This window comes from Malus sylvestris, chromosome 13 (genome assembly GCF_916048215.2).
Source record: "Malus sylvestris chromosome 13, drMalSylv7.2, whole genome shotgun sequence".
Taxonomy (NCBI): domain Eukaryota; kingdom Viridiplantae; phylum Streptophyta; class Magnoliopsida; order Rosales; family Rosaceae; genus Malus; species Malus sylvestris.
In genome coordinates this window covers 28,832,518-28,848,344 of record NC_062272.1, presented here as the reverse complement: position 1 = coordinate 28,848,344, position 15,827 = coordinate 28,832,518, and the positions used below count along the sequence as shown (strand labels likewise).

Genomic DNA, 15,827 nt, shown 5'->3' with positions numbered 1-15,827 from the left:
CATATAAATGTTATATGCTTAAACGATAAAGTCCAAGGAATATGTGATTGGGAGAATGTAATCTAATGAAGTTAGATTCATGAGACCATTCTTTCGTAGACACATCCTAAATGTTCCTGATCATAGGATTGCCAATTGGGCATTGACAGTCCATCAAGATCGGTACGTGCTATGTCTTCTCTCAGGGAGAGTGACTAGTCTCGAGTCATTGGTGTGTGTGACATCAAGACAAGTACGTAGGTGCTCAATAGAGAATGAGTTCACTGAACGTGATCGACGAAGAGTTCTCATACTCATGTCACATGAGAACTCATGGTTGGGATAATGCAAAGTAGTCATTTGACCTGAGGCATCATAGTTGTCTTGTGGTTAAGTCCTTGATCTTTGATTATGTCAAAGTCACTCCATCAGGAGGGTGTCCACGGCATCGTTGGGGTTAAGCCACTTAGCCATGGAGGCAAGTGAATGCGCAACAAGGGATCTCTAACCTTCAAACTGTTTGAGGGAGAATACTCTATGATATGATTTAGAATCTCTGGCCAGAGTATGAATGAGATTTAGAAAAGTCGTTCTAAATCACATTCAAGGAAATCATATAAGCACACGAATCACATTGGATAGTAGACATGAACATATAAACTATCAAACCAAACAATGTGGTCAAGAGTATTAGATTAGAGAAAGACCGTATTGCATTTGTAATCCCAAACTGAATAGGTTCTCTAACCTCTTCTGATTAGCTTGGGTAACCATGATATGCTGCTAGGTGTCACTCATGGTTTGTGGAAGCCCTAAACGTGTGTAATCACTAAAGGGAGAATTGAAAGTAAGTTTCAATTCATAATCAATGTAAAATGGTTTTAATCGCCCACTGCCTCGCTAAAAGGAACCTAATGGATCGCACACCATAAGAGGTGGAGATTGGAGATTAAACGGAGATGAGTAAGAATGATTAAATGGTTTAATCATTTATTTATGGCAATGATTAATTAATATGTTAATTAATCAAACGAATAAGTTCGTTAAAGACCTAGGGGATAGTTTTGGACCTTAAGGCCCAATGGACTTCGAACGTCAAGTCCATTGACTTAAGTTGTATGACAACTTAATGAATAATGATTCACAAAGGCCTAATTAGCCCAAAATACCCTAGGGCCGGCCATGATGCTAAGGGTAGTGAACTTGGACTTATTTACAAGTTTGCCACTCAAATGAATAAAGGTATAAATATGACTTTATAGCCTAAAATTCATTAAGGGTTTGTTTTGGAGAAAATTGGAGAGAACAAGTCTCTCCATTTCTCTCTAAAGAGGCCGGCCCCTTGGAGGGTGTATCTAGCCATACTAACTACTCCAAGGTCACTCATTTCTTCTCCAATCTAACCTTGGTGAAGATACTTAGAGGTTCTCAATTTTGGAAACTTGGAGAAACCTTTTCATCCATCCAAATCCATAGATTTTAGATGCAAGGAATGAAGGCCCTCTCTTTGGGTGATTAGCCTTTGCTTATGCAAAGAGGAATCTACAAAGGTATAAATTTCAACTCACTTTGTTTTGAGTTGAGTTTTGGTTCACCAATCTACTAGGCTTTGAATTTCTTGGTTAATGTTTTGTTTTTAAGTGCATGCAAGCATGATTCCGCCTTTTAATTGTTATTAGCATGCTATAGATGTTGCTTAAATGGACATGTTTTCACAAAATAGTACTACACCCTCCTCTAGCAATCTTCTACATCTTGCCCGTGCAAAAGACCGTCTTTCGTTGATTTCTTTGTTTCCTTCGTGACTACCGATGTAAGAAAAATTTAAATTTTCATGTCTTCTTCTTGGGTAATGCTATTGCGGGACAGCCGTAGGGGTAGTGCAGCACGTTGGCTGGCAGGTGCCAGGAGTCGGCTGGGCATAGGCCGACGAGATGTCGTGGCAGGGACCATTGCTTGGGCAGCTCTGCTTGGCTAGTGCCAAGGGCATCTTGTGAGGCTGGGGCCGCAGATTGTAGCGCTGGTGTGCAGTGCTAGGCGAGCCATATGGCTCTTGTCCTTTAGGCTCTTGGACTTAACTCAAGCCAGGCTGGCAACTGAGAGAAATAAGGAGGTCATGGGACTTCATGGGTTGCTGGAATGTTGGGCATGCAGGCCTCTTGCCTACTAGAATGCTAGGTTAAGCTCCTCTGCTGAGTACCATGAATGTCATTAGATGCTTAGTCATCTTCGTCGGGAAAAAGGTAGGTTGCCCCTGAAAACGAGGTAAAGAGGATTAAGGCGGATGCATTGGCTTGTCTGATCGTTGTCGTAGAGCTTACTATGAATGAAAGTGGAAAGAAGAGATCTTCCCCGCCTGCTCAAGAGATGTCGGTTAAGAGAAAACTGAAAACTTCTTTTGCTGATCGTGAGGGTTCGCCTGCTGCCGAGAGGTTTGTGATGAGCATGACTTCTTCTGATGGGAAGAAAAATAAGGCTGCTAAATCTAAGCATGTGGCGCCTGCCCTCGAGAATGGCTAGTATGATTGTTGATAGGATTGCTCAACATAGAGGTCCTATTGTGCCCCTAATTTCGAAGTCTGTACCAAGACATCCGTTGGGAGCTAAGTCTGGTTCACCTTTAGAGAGGCTTGCTATTATGAAGAACGATAAGGTGGACTCTACTGCTAAAGTGGGGCTAAGGCCCACTCCCTCTGCTGTTGATACTGACTCGCCTGTTGGGAAAGAGGAAACTGCTCGCATGGCCAGTTATGAGAAATCCACTAAGCTTGCTTCTGGGGAGGCTGCTGAGATCCATATGCTTTAAAACCAGATCTGCTTGAAGACATGGACACTGGTGCCAAGTTTGTTAATGGCGTTAGAAAGGTTATTTGCCCAAGTTCCTTTGCGAAGCATACAACCCAATATAGAATAACTGTTCTACTTACTATGATGCAAATGTAGCAAGGCTGCTAATGAGGTGGCGAAGACTATGGTAGCTGAAGCTTATTCCTCGGCTGAGGAGATCAAGAGATTGGATTCTAAGCTCATTGCTTTGAAGGGGTCTAATATTTCTGCCCCCACTTCTTTGTAGCCTGAGACCGCTTGCCAAGAGATCATTAACTTGAAGACTAGGCTTGACGCGATCCAAGTTAAGTATGAAAATGCAGAGAATAAGATTGGATGTTACATACCTCAGATTCCAGATCTTGAGTTTACAGTTTCTGAGCTTCGTTTCACTGCTTATGCAAAGGATGAAGAGTTGATTGTTGCTAATAGTCAAGTGATCCACTTCAAGAGAATCGTCGATAGGCTTGAACCCCAAGTGTTGGAACTTCAAGGTGTACTGAAGATCAATGAAAGTCTGAAAAAGGAAATGGATGAGCTGTCGCACGTCTGTGTTGGTCTGCTCGAGGAGAATGAGCAGTTGAAGGGTGAAAATGATGGGCTTGAGGTTTCGAGACCTTCTTTATTTCTTCGAAAGACTTGTTTGCTTTTACTTTTGAGGTTTCCATTGGTGAAGTAGTTTGGAGAAGTTGGTGCCCAAGCTGAGGTAGCCGGGGGTGAAGCGCTTGATGGTGCCGCTGCTAAGAGCGTCGTGGCGACCGAATAGTCGTAGGATGTCCAAGCTGCTGAAGTGTAGTCTTCTAGGTAGCCTTTAGGATTTTCTTTGTTTTTCCTTGTAGCTCTTGTTTTGCTTGAACTCCTTCGGCTTTTGCTAGTTGTGTATAAACATGCTTCATTCGTTTTTCTTTATCTTCGTTTCTTTTATTAATGCCCTAACCTTTAGACTTGATAAACTAATGACAGGCACGCCACTTTTTTATAAGCAGACAAGCCTGCATAGCTTATACAGCCGTAGGTGTTGGTGTAAAACTTTGCAAAGTTGTTAACCATACAGTTGGCAGCTGGATGCCTTACTTACAGAAGCAGACAAGTCTGCGTAACCACTAGGCTGTTAACCTTGGCTCTCTCTCCAATTTTGTAGGTTGTGTAGCAAGTATCACAACACTTTAGGACTTGGTGTAAGTTGTTCTGTGCTTGGTAGATATGAAGCTTATCGATTATGTAGCGTGTCGACAGTGGATAAAGCTTCATATATGCACGCTAGCTTGTTTAACCTTTCACAAGAATGTGTGGTTGTATAAGTCTAACATGGCTTTACTGCTTGAAGGGTAAGCCGTAGGCAGTCTTCCGAAAACCGTAGGCTACCTTAGTGCACTCGGTAGCAGCTTTAAGGTTCCAGGGCAGCCGTCTATTGGATGTACTACGAAATGTGCCCCCTCCGTCTCTAGGGCCCGGTTCCCCACGAATTAGGACAAGAGACCCAAAATCCTTCAGTTAGCTAAGCCTTGAAAAAGACTATTGTGGCTACTTCTAGGAATCTCGGCGCAAGCCATCATGCATCTAGTTATACTAGGGTAGCCAGGCTCATCCACGTCTGGATATTCAGAGTGTATAGTTTATCCTCCCATCTTAGAGAGCTGGCCCATGTGGGTGTCGGGGAATTAGGTTACCCTCTCGCATTGGAAAGCATGGTTGGTCCCTCGGGGGACGTAATTCCTGCGATAAGTCCCTAAGAAGGGCGCGGTCTTCTTTTGAAGTGCAGGAGTGATCAGTTGTTGTAAGCATGTAACCGAGCCAAGTTGTGATTACTTCTGAATTCCTTATGAAAACTTAGGGAAACGAACGAGAACTTAGCTATAAGGTAGGAACTGCATAATAACTAGATAATCCTCGGCTTGTGAGGTGGTGCCCATTGAGTTGCTTAAGTCTTCGAGCTTTGATGTAGCAGGAGGTCACACATGGTACTTCCTCAGATTGTAGGCGTTCCATTGCTTGTCTATCTTTTTATCGTTTCATGGTGGCGAAGGTGTAATTACTCTTGCCGCCAACTCTGTTGATCTTGTACGGATCTTCCCATATGGGATGCATCTATTTGGAGCCTTCTCTGTGAGCAGTGATGAAGGCTTTTCTTAGGACTAAATCTTCAGGCTGGAACTACCGGATCTTGGCCCTTTTGTTGTAGCTGGTAAAGAGTTGCTGCTGGTAGGCTACGATGCAAGTGGTGTGATATACCCATAGACATCCGAAAAGTTCGTTTGGCCATTTTCCCTTCTTGTTGGTGAGGGATTTCTTGAGGCAGTCAAGGATCGTCGTGTTAGATGCTTTGGCCTGCCCATTGCCTTGAGAATATCTCGGCGTGGACATGTGCTGCTTAATACCATATTCTTAAGGCACTTTTGTACTAACTCCTTAGCATGTTGGTGCATGGTAGGCCAGTAGTAGCCTGCGTTAAGAGCCTTCTATGCTAAGGATTGGCCTCCGGAGTGGTTTCCACATACACCTTCGTGGATTGATCTTAGAACCTTCAAGTCATCGAGAGGCGCTAAGCAGCGGAGATGTGGTCTGATGTAGGATCTTCAGATGAGAATGTCGTTCCACATGTAGTAGCCTGCTGCCTTGATTTGGAACTTAAGTGAGGGTGTAAGTTTGAAATACCTCAAGCTGCTTGCATACTTTCTCTAGATATTGAGCCATCCTCGAATGTTTTGTTGTGTACTCCCTAGTAGCCTAGCTGGTGATTAGCTGGGAATTGGAATGAATTACGAGCCTCTTTACTGCTAGGTCTTTTGCCATTAAGAGGCCTGCTAATAGGGCCTCATACTCTACTTTTTTGTTGGATGCTTTGAAGCCTAGAGTGATCGACTGCTCGGACATTGAACCATCTAGGGTGAAAATGACCATGCCTACCTCCGAACCTTTGTAGTTGGATGCACCGTCGATATGCAAATGTCAAAAGTCTCCATCGGGTGGAGCAGGTGAGGCTAGGGCGTGCTCGGTTTGTTGGGCCGCCCTATTGTGTCGCCTAGGCTAGGCGTGAATGCGCGGTAGGGAGCTGTGGAGCTGGACCAAGAGATGCTCAACTGCCAGTATTGGGCCACTCTAGAGTTGAATTATGGAGCAAGGGTCGGCTGGGAGTGTGTGACACATAGCCGGATATGGTGTTCAACTACTGGTACATGTTACTCCTACGTAAAATCCTTTGGGGTGACGAGGACAAAACTTGTTTATAAGTGTGTCCTCCTAGTGTTTATCTTCCATTGGCACGCTTTTTGGGCTGAGTTATTATGATCATCAGAAAATTTTGCCATCCACCAGTGTCTACGCCATTATCATCGCGTCTGGATTAGGCGGAATAGTGCGCCATGATGTTGACTGCGTGCTTCTAAAGGTAAGACTTGAGTTTCCAAGTTGCAACAATTATCGCCAATTCGCCAATGTTTACAGCTTTATCATCGCGTCTAGATTCTACAGAATAGTACGTCATGATGATGATTGCGTGCTTCTAAAGGTAAGACTTGAGTTTCCAAGTTGCAACAACTATCGCCAAAGTTAGCTTTTGAATTTCTGGTAGCATCGAGGAGAGGTTTTGAATTGTGAAATACAGGTAGTCGGGCCCCCAGCTCTTCTCTTATGATGGTAGAGCTTATTGTTGCTTCAGATTTCGTCAAACATGCGAATAAGTCATCCGCTGCTTCCAGTTTGGATAGTAGGGAAGTGATGTCAGTTACTCATTCAAGTCCTTGAATGTGCATCGACGAGCCTCATACCAAAGTGTATGCTTCTCTGCCAGAGCAAAAGAGTGCCAGAGTTAGATCTTCTTTCATGATCAATTTTCCCAATAGCGGATGGTCTGCTAGAAGTCTGTTTTAGAAAGCTGCTCTAGCTATCGAGTCATTGCATTCGACTATCTTTGCCTTCTCTATTTTGAACCTCTTCATATAGTCGCAAAGCGATTCTTTTAGGTTCTTCTTGACTTTGAACAAGTGGTCGGACTTCTTCTTGATCAAGCGATATGATGAATATTCTTTGGTGAAAACCAAAGAAAATTTGTCAAAACTCCAGATAGATTGTGGCCGCAGGGTGTAGAACCAATCATGCGCCTCGCCTTGTAGCGTGGTGGTGAATATCTTGCACATGAGATCATTGTTGTTTCAATAGAGGATCATTGCGCTTCGGTAGTTCTCTAAGTGTCTCTCCGGGTCTCCATCCCCTTTGAAAGATATGAAATATGGCATGCTGAACTCGCGTGGAGGCTTTACCTGCTCAATCTTGTTCATGAATGGTGACCTGCTTATGTTGGTCATATCTCGTCGTAGTTCCTTGTTAATGACCTTGTTGAATTGGAAATCACGCAATCGCTTGGTCAGAAGCTTTTCTACTTCTTCCTGAATTTACCTTTGTTGGGGTAACAGAACTCTCAGCTGCCTCCAGCATTGACCTGCTGGTCTAGGCTGCTCTTTCATTTGTTTGGCTCGTCTATGCCACGGCTGTGGTGCATGTGGTGCGTTCCTAGCAAGCAAGCGAGTTCTTCGCAGGCTGCTGGTTGAGCTTGAGTCAGATTGAGTGACTGTTTCTCTCCGTCCGTCGTGCTGCCTACTTCGATGTGATATGGAGGATGTTCCTTGAAGGCCTAGTCGCGAATGAACACTTCGCTTGGAAGGTTGCTCATGTTGATTATCGAAATGCGACCCCAACAATGAGTGTATGCTCGCCCATAGGCCTAATCGAGAATGCACGCTCCTCCGCACGCTAAGACGAGAGTAAACATTATCTCAAGGCCTAATCAGGACTGTACTCTGCCTAAACACTTGGTTCTTAGCTGGTTGAGTGGCTGCCCGCAGGGACATTGTTGGAGAGGTTCTTCGTCTGCCCTTGTCCTACTTTGGGACACTTCGTTTGGGGCACGTTGCATCTTGGTGCGCTACAAGAGCTGGTTCACCAAAGTCGTCTGCTGTGCTAGGGCGCTCGTCAACTCTATAACCTGTCGAGACAAGTGGTTTTCGCCATTTGGATTAGAAGAGCTTGGAAGGAATGTGCCTTCTTGAGCAGTGGAAAGGTGGTAGACTCCGGGCACGAGATTTAAGTTGGGAAATGTCAAATCTGGGGAGAAACGTGGTCAGAATGCACTTAGTTCGATTGTAGGCCCATAATTTAAAGCTGGGATTGTTGAACTAGTCTTGGATTAATTTGGGCTGCTTGGAAGGCCACGGGAGTAGACTGGGCTGCGGAAACAAGTTGGGCCACAAGAGTGAGCTACTCGGCGGGACCAGGCTGGGCCACAAGAGTAAATTGCTCGTCGAGAGCAGGCTACTCGATGAGAGTGGGCTGCTCGCCGTGTGGCGCACGTGGGTGCATGGCTTGGGCTTGCTTTGGTGGCACGACTTGGGCCGTGGTAATGGTGCCATGGACCTAGCCATGGGTGGCCACCATAATGACCATCGCGGGGAACATAATGACCATCGCGGTGGTTCCCGTGGTGAAACCTCGTGGTGGTGGTGACACTCCTAGGATCACATTTAGTCTTGTGGATCGTCGCGGTCCCATTTCTTGAATATTGGAATTTTCACTCGTGAAGTTTTCTAAATTTCTAGCCATTGTATTTCTCTTTTACGTTTTATCAAAGAACCTTTGCAAAATAAAAAATTCTAATAATAAGAACGTATGAAAAAATACAAATGGACTAAAAAATAGAGAAAAACCTTTTTATGCAAGAGTCTTCTACGAGTGTGGATTTCTTCTCTCAATAAAAGCACCAATTTGTGGATGCAAATTTCCGCCTTCTTCTTCTTGGACAAAATTACACCTACAAAATAATTAACACCTTAGGTCAAGGCCAAAAGCCTCACGCGCCCGCGATGAATGGGGGGGCTTTGGCTGAAGAACCTCCGATGCCAAAGTTAGAATTTAGAGAGAACTCGTTTAGAGAATTTTGGGATTTTTGTAAGAGTGTCCCACCCCGTTTTGGTGAAAATGGGAGCCAATATATAGGGGAGAAAAGGTGTGGCCGACCTTTAGTGACACACCCCAACCAAGGTTAAGGCATGTTGGCCGTCACGTGAGAGTGACGTAGCCATGTGCACAGTGCGGAAGCGATAAATATAGCAAACATACGAATAATTAAAAACCATACTACTAGTGTGCACTTCTAAACAGAAAGTGGTAGAAGTTAAGTACAACAGTAACACTCCTAGTTAGAGCATAAAGTCTAGGTGCAGTCCAGTAGGACAAGTACTAGTTATATGGTACCAGGAATGTCCTACTATTATATGAACAAGTCAGAACTGCCGACGTCCTCTGAGCCTTCAACAGCAATCTTACTTAAAACCTGGAGGGGCGCAAAACAGAAAAAATGAGTGGGCAAAAACAAATGTTTTACAAAATCATTTCATTTATCAACATATCTAACCCCTCGCTGTAAGACATGTATTATTTTCCCAGAATCAAAATGTAAGCATATACATATATATATATATCTGAAATCATAACAATTTAGTTTATGCTTCACATAATTATACTCATAAATATATAAGCCATGCCAAGATATAACAAAGTAAGCTATCCAGGTAAGTTTAATTTCATAGAAATATGATATGTTAGCCGGAACTCCTGTGGTAGTCTGTACGGCTGAATTCATAGCTCAAACTCAATCTAACTGGAGTCACTACTATGACCTATACGGGAATATATTGCACATAAGTCGGAACCACTAAAAAGGGTCTGTATGACAAGATTGGGTGAGATACAATTATGCTCAATTCTACTTTCTCAATACTATCTGTGCGATAATACGTCAGTCACCTACGAGTCGGAACCACTTATAGTGGTATATACGACAAGACTGTGAAATTGGATCCAATGTGAGCATATGGTGCGGGACAGGCCTGTGCCAACTCTCTTTGGCTAAATCACAATCACCCTAGTGCAGGTTATGAGCTATCGTTTCTCAATCACATCTCACATAGCTAACCAAATGATGTTCATCACACTTCTCAATTCCTCAAATTAACTTATATGTCATTCATTTCATCTCATATAGTGTACGGCTGCACCTAACATTTCGTTAGGCTGCCTACGTACCCTAAACAAGGATCAAGCCGTTCGTAGTTCACATATACCAAACATAACTTACCTGAACTTACCTATGCCTCCACAGCACCATAATTATATATATATGCAACCATGAAATGCATATTTAGAAAATAAAGGCATTTGGCATATTATTTCAAAGCATACTTTCAATTAAAACACATTTATGGGAAATATATCAAGTATAAAATTATATATTGAAAACAAAAGCCCACTCAGTGATAAGTCGAAGGGTCGTAGCCCCCGATTCGCCCGTGGAGACCCTCGTCCTCGGGATAAGTCTCACCTATGTGCGAATAAACTATAAAAATGTTATTTTAAAGCACATAGACAAAACTAGCTAATAACTTCTCATACATAGCTCAAATTTGGTATATGAATATACCACAATGATCTACACAACCTCAGGATCATCCCCAAATTTTTAGAATAATTTTTCGAAGCCCCACGCGCCGCCACGCACCGGCCAAGGCACTGCCAGACGCACGATTACGCGCAGGCCACGCGCCGCGCGTGTCATCTTTTACCTTGGGTTCGCCGGGGTTCTTCGCCGTCACTGCTGCAACTCGTCGGGAAACTGGGCATTTTTCAAATCGATATATCTTCGTCATTTCTTCACCAAATCTCATGAAACAAAAGCCAAAATCAAGCTCAGGAAGTAAGGAACCAAACCTTACCACTTTTAAGCCTTAAAACTCACGGCATTTCACCGGAGAAAGCTCGATAATCTGGCTAAAAGTGAAACTCCGTTCTACTGCTCCCCGATGTCCAAAATACCTCAACGCTGCACTTCGAGCATCGTGAGGACGTTCTAAAGCTCACTATGGTCTTGAAATTCATAGAAAACCTTTTGTTTAAAAGTTGATGAATAGTGACCAACTCGGGATTCGATTTTTCCGGGGTTTTCTCACGTTAAACTTCAACCGAAATCATGCTAAATGACTAAGGAAAGAGACTAGATACCTTTCTGAACCTTAAAATGGCATGAAACCTCGACGATCAAATCGGTGCTACATGGTCGAACACACTCTCTCTCTCTTCTCTCTCTCTCTCTTTCCCTCGCCGAGCTCTCTCACTCTACAACTCACTCAAACAAACACTAAACCTCACCAACATGACCTGAAAACTACATGGTCGAACTCCCCTCACCACTACGAACGCAACTGTGTAACCAGATCGTGATTTGATCGAGTTTTGGATGTCGAACTCGGAAGGTCCGAACTTGGTGAGTTTGAGGTCAGCGGGCTGAGTCAAAGAGTTTTGAAGGTCAAGGAAGCTCTTTTACAACTCCCTAAGGCTCCTAGGACAAGTTTGAGGAAACTTTGACAAGAAACAACCCGGTTTCGAGAAGTTCCAGTTTTGACCGTACCTTTCAAGGCTTTTTAGGCTACTTCTGTCCACTTTTTGGACTTCTAAGAGGTATAATCTTGTTCTACTCCTCATAAGCTTCATTTCCATATAAATTTTGTGAAAAATGGTTGAGAAATGAGCAAGTTATGAAATTTAGAAAATTTTCCCAGAAGTCGGTGACTTTTTCTAGAATCTAGCGAGTTCAGATAGTGGCGACCGGCGAGGACCACCGCAGAAGAAGACGGAATATTCCGTCAACTCTAACAGAATATCCTAACGGCATCAGGTGACGGCATTACTATTTAACAGAATATTCCGTCACTTTAACGGAATATTCTTAACAACCATTAGGGCCTCCATCAGCCTCTGCCTGTGCGTGGTGGCGCGTATGGCCATGCCCTAGGCGGTGCATGAGGGCACGTCCGGCCTCCGTTTTACCTTCTGTCAATTTGTGTAGGTCTGCGACATCAAGTAGATCGATTTTGTATATTTAAACCCTAGGTTTGAGCAAACTCTGGGGGTTTTATTTAAGTTTCCATATGTGTTATTAATTAATTTAAAATAGTTATTTCACATATAAGGGAAACGTATCTCGAGGACATACGGGTCAGGCAAGGCTCGGAGGCTACAATCCAACGACGTATTTGTGAGTGGGCATTTTGTTTTTATATCTATACATAATTATAGTTTCCATAAATGCGTATTTACTCCATTTTTACGCTTATATTGCCAAGTATTGTTATTGTGATATTATATGTAATAAATGCTGATATATGGTTGGGATATTACTGTCATGATGTCACATCCCGACCCGGGCTCCACCACATCTAAGGCTTGACTCCGCCGTAGCACGATATAGTCTGCTTTAGGCCCCGACCATGCCCTCACGGTTTTGTTTCTGAGAACTTACACGAGAACTTCCCAGTGGGTCACCCATCATAGGATTGCTCTTGCTTAACTTCGGAGTTCCGATAGAACCCAAAGCCAGTGAGCTCCCAAAAGGCCTCATGCTAGGTAGAGATGGGAATATACATATAAGGCTTACAAGATCCTCACCCCTAAGCAATGTGGGATGTTACAATCCACCCCCTTAAAGGCCCTACTTCCTCGTTGGCACACTTCCGACCAGGGATTGGCTCTGATACCAAATTGTCACATCTCGACTCGAGCTCCACCACATCCCAGGCTCGACTCCGTCGTAGCATGATATTGTCGGCTTTGGGGCCCGACCATGTCTTCACGGTTTTGCTTATGGGAACTCACATGAGAATTTCCCAGTGGGTCACCCATCATGGGATTGCTCTCGTGCGAACTCGCTTAACTTCGGAGTTCTGATGGAACCCGAAGCCAGTGAGCTCCCAAAAGGCCTCGTGCTAGGTAGAAATGGGAATATACATATAAGGCTTACAAGATCCTCACCCTTGGACGATGTGGGATGTTACACATGACATTCATACATATTTGTACATGCTCATCATTGCTATACCCCGGTGTTAGTACTTGCCCCAGGGCCAGGGCCAGTCCTTCATGTGTATGTTCACATCTACACCGTTTGCTCACCTTGGATCCAAGTTAGGTGCCAGTCATGTCGTATATATTGTATTAGACAATTCTGACTTGTATGTGGCCGTGCTTCGGCACCAACCTTCAAGTGATCGTAGTACTAGAGCATATTGATTACACCCAGTCCTTCGTGTCAGAAATTATCTGTACAAACTCATATGTCAGCTTAGATGGATAAGCACTTGGTTATACTTGATTATCACATTATTATATTACTGCGACATTTGATATATCATGACTTGGCATATTTCTGGTTGTATTGCTATTGTACTTTTATTTACATACTTACGTAGTATGTTTTACGGAAACTATACTTGTTTTACAGTGAGAGGTTACTATGTTCAAAATAAAGGTTTTTTTTTTTGCCCCTCCAAGACCTGGTTAGCTGTACTCTTTGTGGCATTCGATGAACCTCCGACAGTTTTGATATTAGCTTTGTTTAAAATATGAAATTATCCATTGTTGTGTAATAAGTGTACTTTAACTACTTTGACTACTTTACTGTAGTCGTACTATCTATTATGCTCTGAATAATTGTAGTGGGTTCTTCTCACGACCACACACTCTTTCACTGTTTAGTTTAAATTAGTCCTAGTTCGGTTTTAATTCAATCACTTTTTCACATCACTTACTCTTATGGTTACGTCACCTTCCGGTGATGGCTAGCATGCTTTGACCTCCATAGTCAGGGTGTGTCAAGGGTGGTATATTTATATACGTTTTCATAAGAGTGTAATTTATAAAATTTGGTTCAATGACAAAGAAATTTAACTAGAACTGGTGGTTTTGTTGTTTGAAATTAATGAGGAGGTCTTGGGTTCAAAACATCATGTGTGCTTATTTACCTTTCAATTTTTACAATTTACTTTTCACAAGAGTAAAAATATATTAAATTTTGCTAAATGATCAAGAAGTTTAATTAGAATCAATGGTTTTTGTTGTTTAAAATTAACGAGAGGCCCTAAGTTCCAAATGCTAAGTGCATGTTTATCCTTTTCAATTTTTACGAATTTTTGTTTGGTTGTTAATTTATTTTTAATTAGTAGCTAGTAACTATGTGGGTTATTATCTTTAAACATTTGTTCCGATTCAAGTCAAATCTTCAACAAAGAGTAATGTGTTGACCAAATTTTTAGATCAAATTTGCAAATCATATGATGTGTCATCAAAAAGTTTAATTTAGTACCCATTTATTACTTATACATATCAATTAAAGACTCATAAACATCATTATTTTTTTAATCCCATATTGACAAGGTTAGTAAATAAGAAAAAACACCTCACAATTTATACAAAAACACTTTAAAAGTTCAGATGGAAAACAAAACTTGTAAACTCGAAGTTTTTTTGTTTCCTTCTCACGATACAAAATAAATTAGTTTTTCTGTGTTTCTAAATTATTAAGTTTAACGTTATTTTCTAAGTATAATGTTATCAATGTCTTACGTGTGAAAACAAATAATTTTCTTATATAAAGTGATGACACATTTTTTAACTTGCCCTAGGCCTCAAAAATCTTTAGACCAACCCATATTACAATTAGGAAATTAGATCTTCCTCAAAATCAAATTCCACAGAGACCACAAATCCTAGCAAATTTCAATTTATACATCTGTTATATGAATATCCCAACGGCGAGACAATTTGATTCTCAGAGATGGATGTCCAGAACATCGGGACGAAAAGGAAGATTGAAACCAAATGAACAAAAATAAATAAATTGAATTTTCCCCGTAAACTACCGAGAGACTGAAAGTCTGCAATTGCAGTGGAGGGTGAGTGGTGGTTTTACCTGGCAGTGGCGGCATGAAGGCTGACAATGGGAGTCTGGAAAACCCTGCGACGTTGCATCTCCTATCGCCATGGAAGCCATAGTCGAGGAAGTTGGACTGGGAGATGGAGAGGTATCGAGATAAGCAGAGCGAGAAAGGGAAGAGATGAGAACAAAGAGAAAAGATGACGACGCTAGACTTGAGCTTGCGTCGGTGATGGAGACGACGTCGGCGTGAACGAAATTTGAGATTTCCAGCTGTAAGGGTGCGATGTAGAGCAGAGAGTTAATAGAGAAAGATGAAAGAGGGATAATCGAGAGAGGAGCACTAGGGATTTCCCAAAAATTCTGAGGTTTACTATTGAATAATACGGGTTTTTAGGACCCAAAACTCAAATTTATTATGAGATGGTTGCACACTAAGCTTGCTTTGGTGGATTTGTTTTCAACCATTGAAATCAAATCCAATGGTTCACATTTTGTCCGCACGCAAGGTTCGGAAAAGTACGTCTGCACCTTAGAAATTGGCTAAATATATTGTTGGGTTAGAAAAAGAATTTTTATCATAAATGGTCCTTGAAATTGACCTTCACTATTAAGATGGTCTCTAAAATTGAAAATCAATCAATGTGATCCCTAAAAATAAGTTTTGCAAATCAATGTTGTCATTTCGTCATAATTTTGTTAAAAACTCTGTTAAGTGCTGATAAGGCACATAAATGGACCCCTAAGTCCTTTTTCTCACAAATGGTCATTGAAATTGACTCAGGACATCAAAATGGTCCCTGAAATTGACTCACGATATCAAAATGGTCCCTAAAATCGAAATTGATCAATGTATTCCCGCAAGTAAGTGTCTCAAATCAATGTCATTCCTTCACAATTATGCCAAAATTCTATTATGTGCTTATGTTACAAATAAATGGGTCACACATGTCTAATTAAATTTAAACAATTACAAATAGGCATAATAATTTAATAGTTAATAAAAAAATTGTCAACCCAAAAACCCAGTCATTCAATCACCTCTGATCTCAGTCCACATTTTTATACCTCTTTCGCTCTCTATTCTCTAAAAAAATAAAAATAAAAATAAACATAAATCTCAATACACCCATCTTTATACACTTCAACACCCTCTACCAAATTAAACCTGGATCGAGATCACCTTTGGTGACAACTTGGCCCATTGGCAACAACTTATGGGACATCACCATTAACATTTAGGCGATCAACATCCTCACAACCTTAA

General features: G+C 42.0%; 1 long non-coding RNA gene across 1 annotated transcript; it reads right to left on the bottom strand.

The window, feature by feature from the left end:
• Positions 1-8,919: 8,919 nt before the first annotated feature.
• Positions 8,920-14,922, bottom strand: LOC126596216 (uncharacterized). Its single transcript, XR_007613917.1, has 2 exons — positions 14,597-14,922; positions 8,920-9,130 (listed from the first exon to the last, which is right to left on the bottom strand). It is a non-coding gene; the product is annotated as an uncharacterized LOC126596216 (long non-coding RNA).
• Positions 14,923-15,827: the final 905 nt, after the last annotated feature.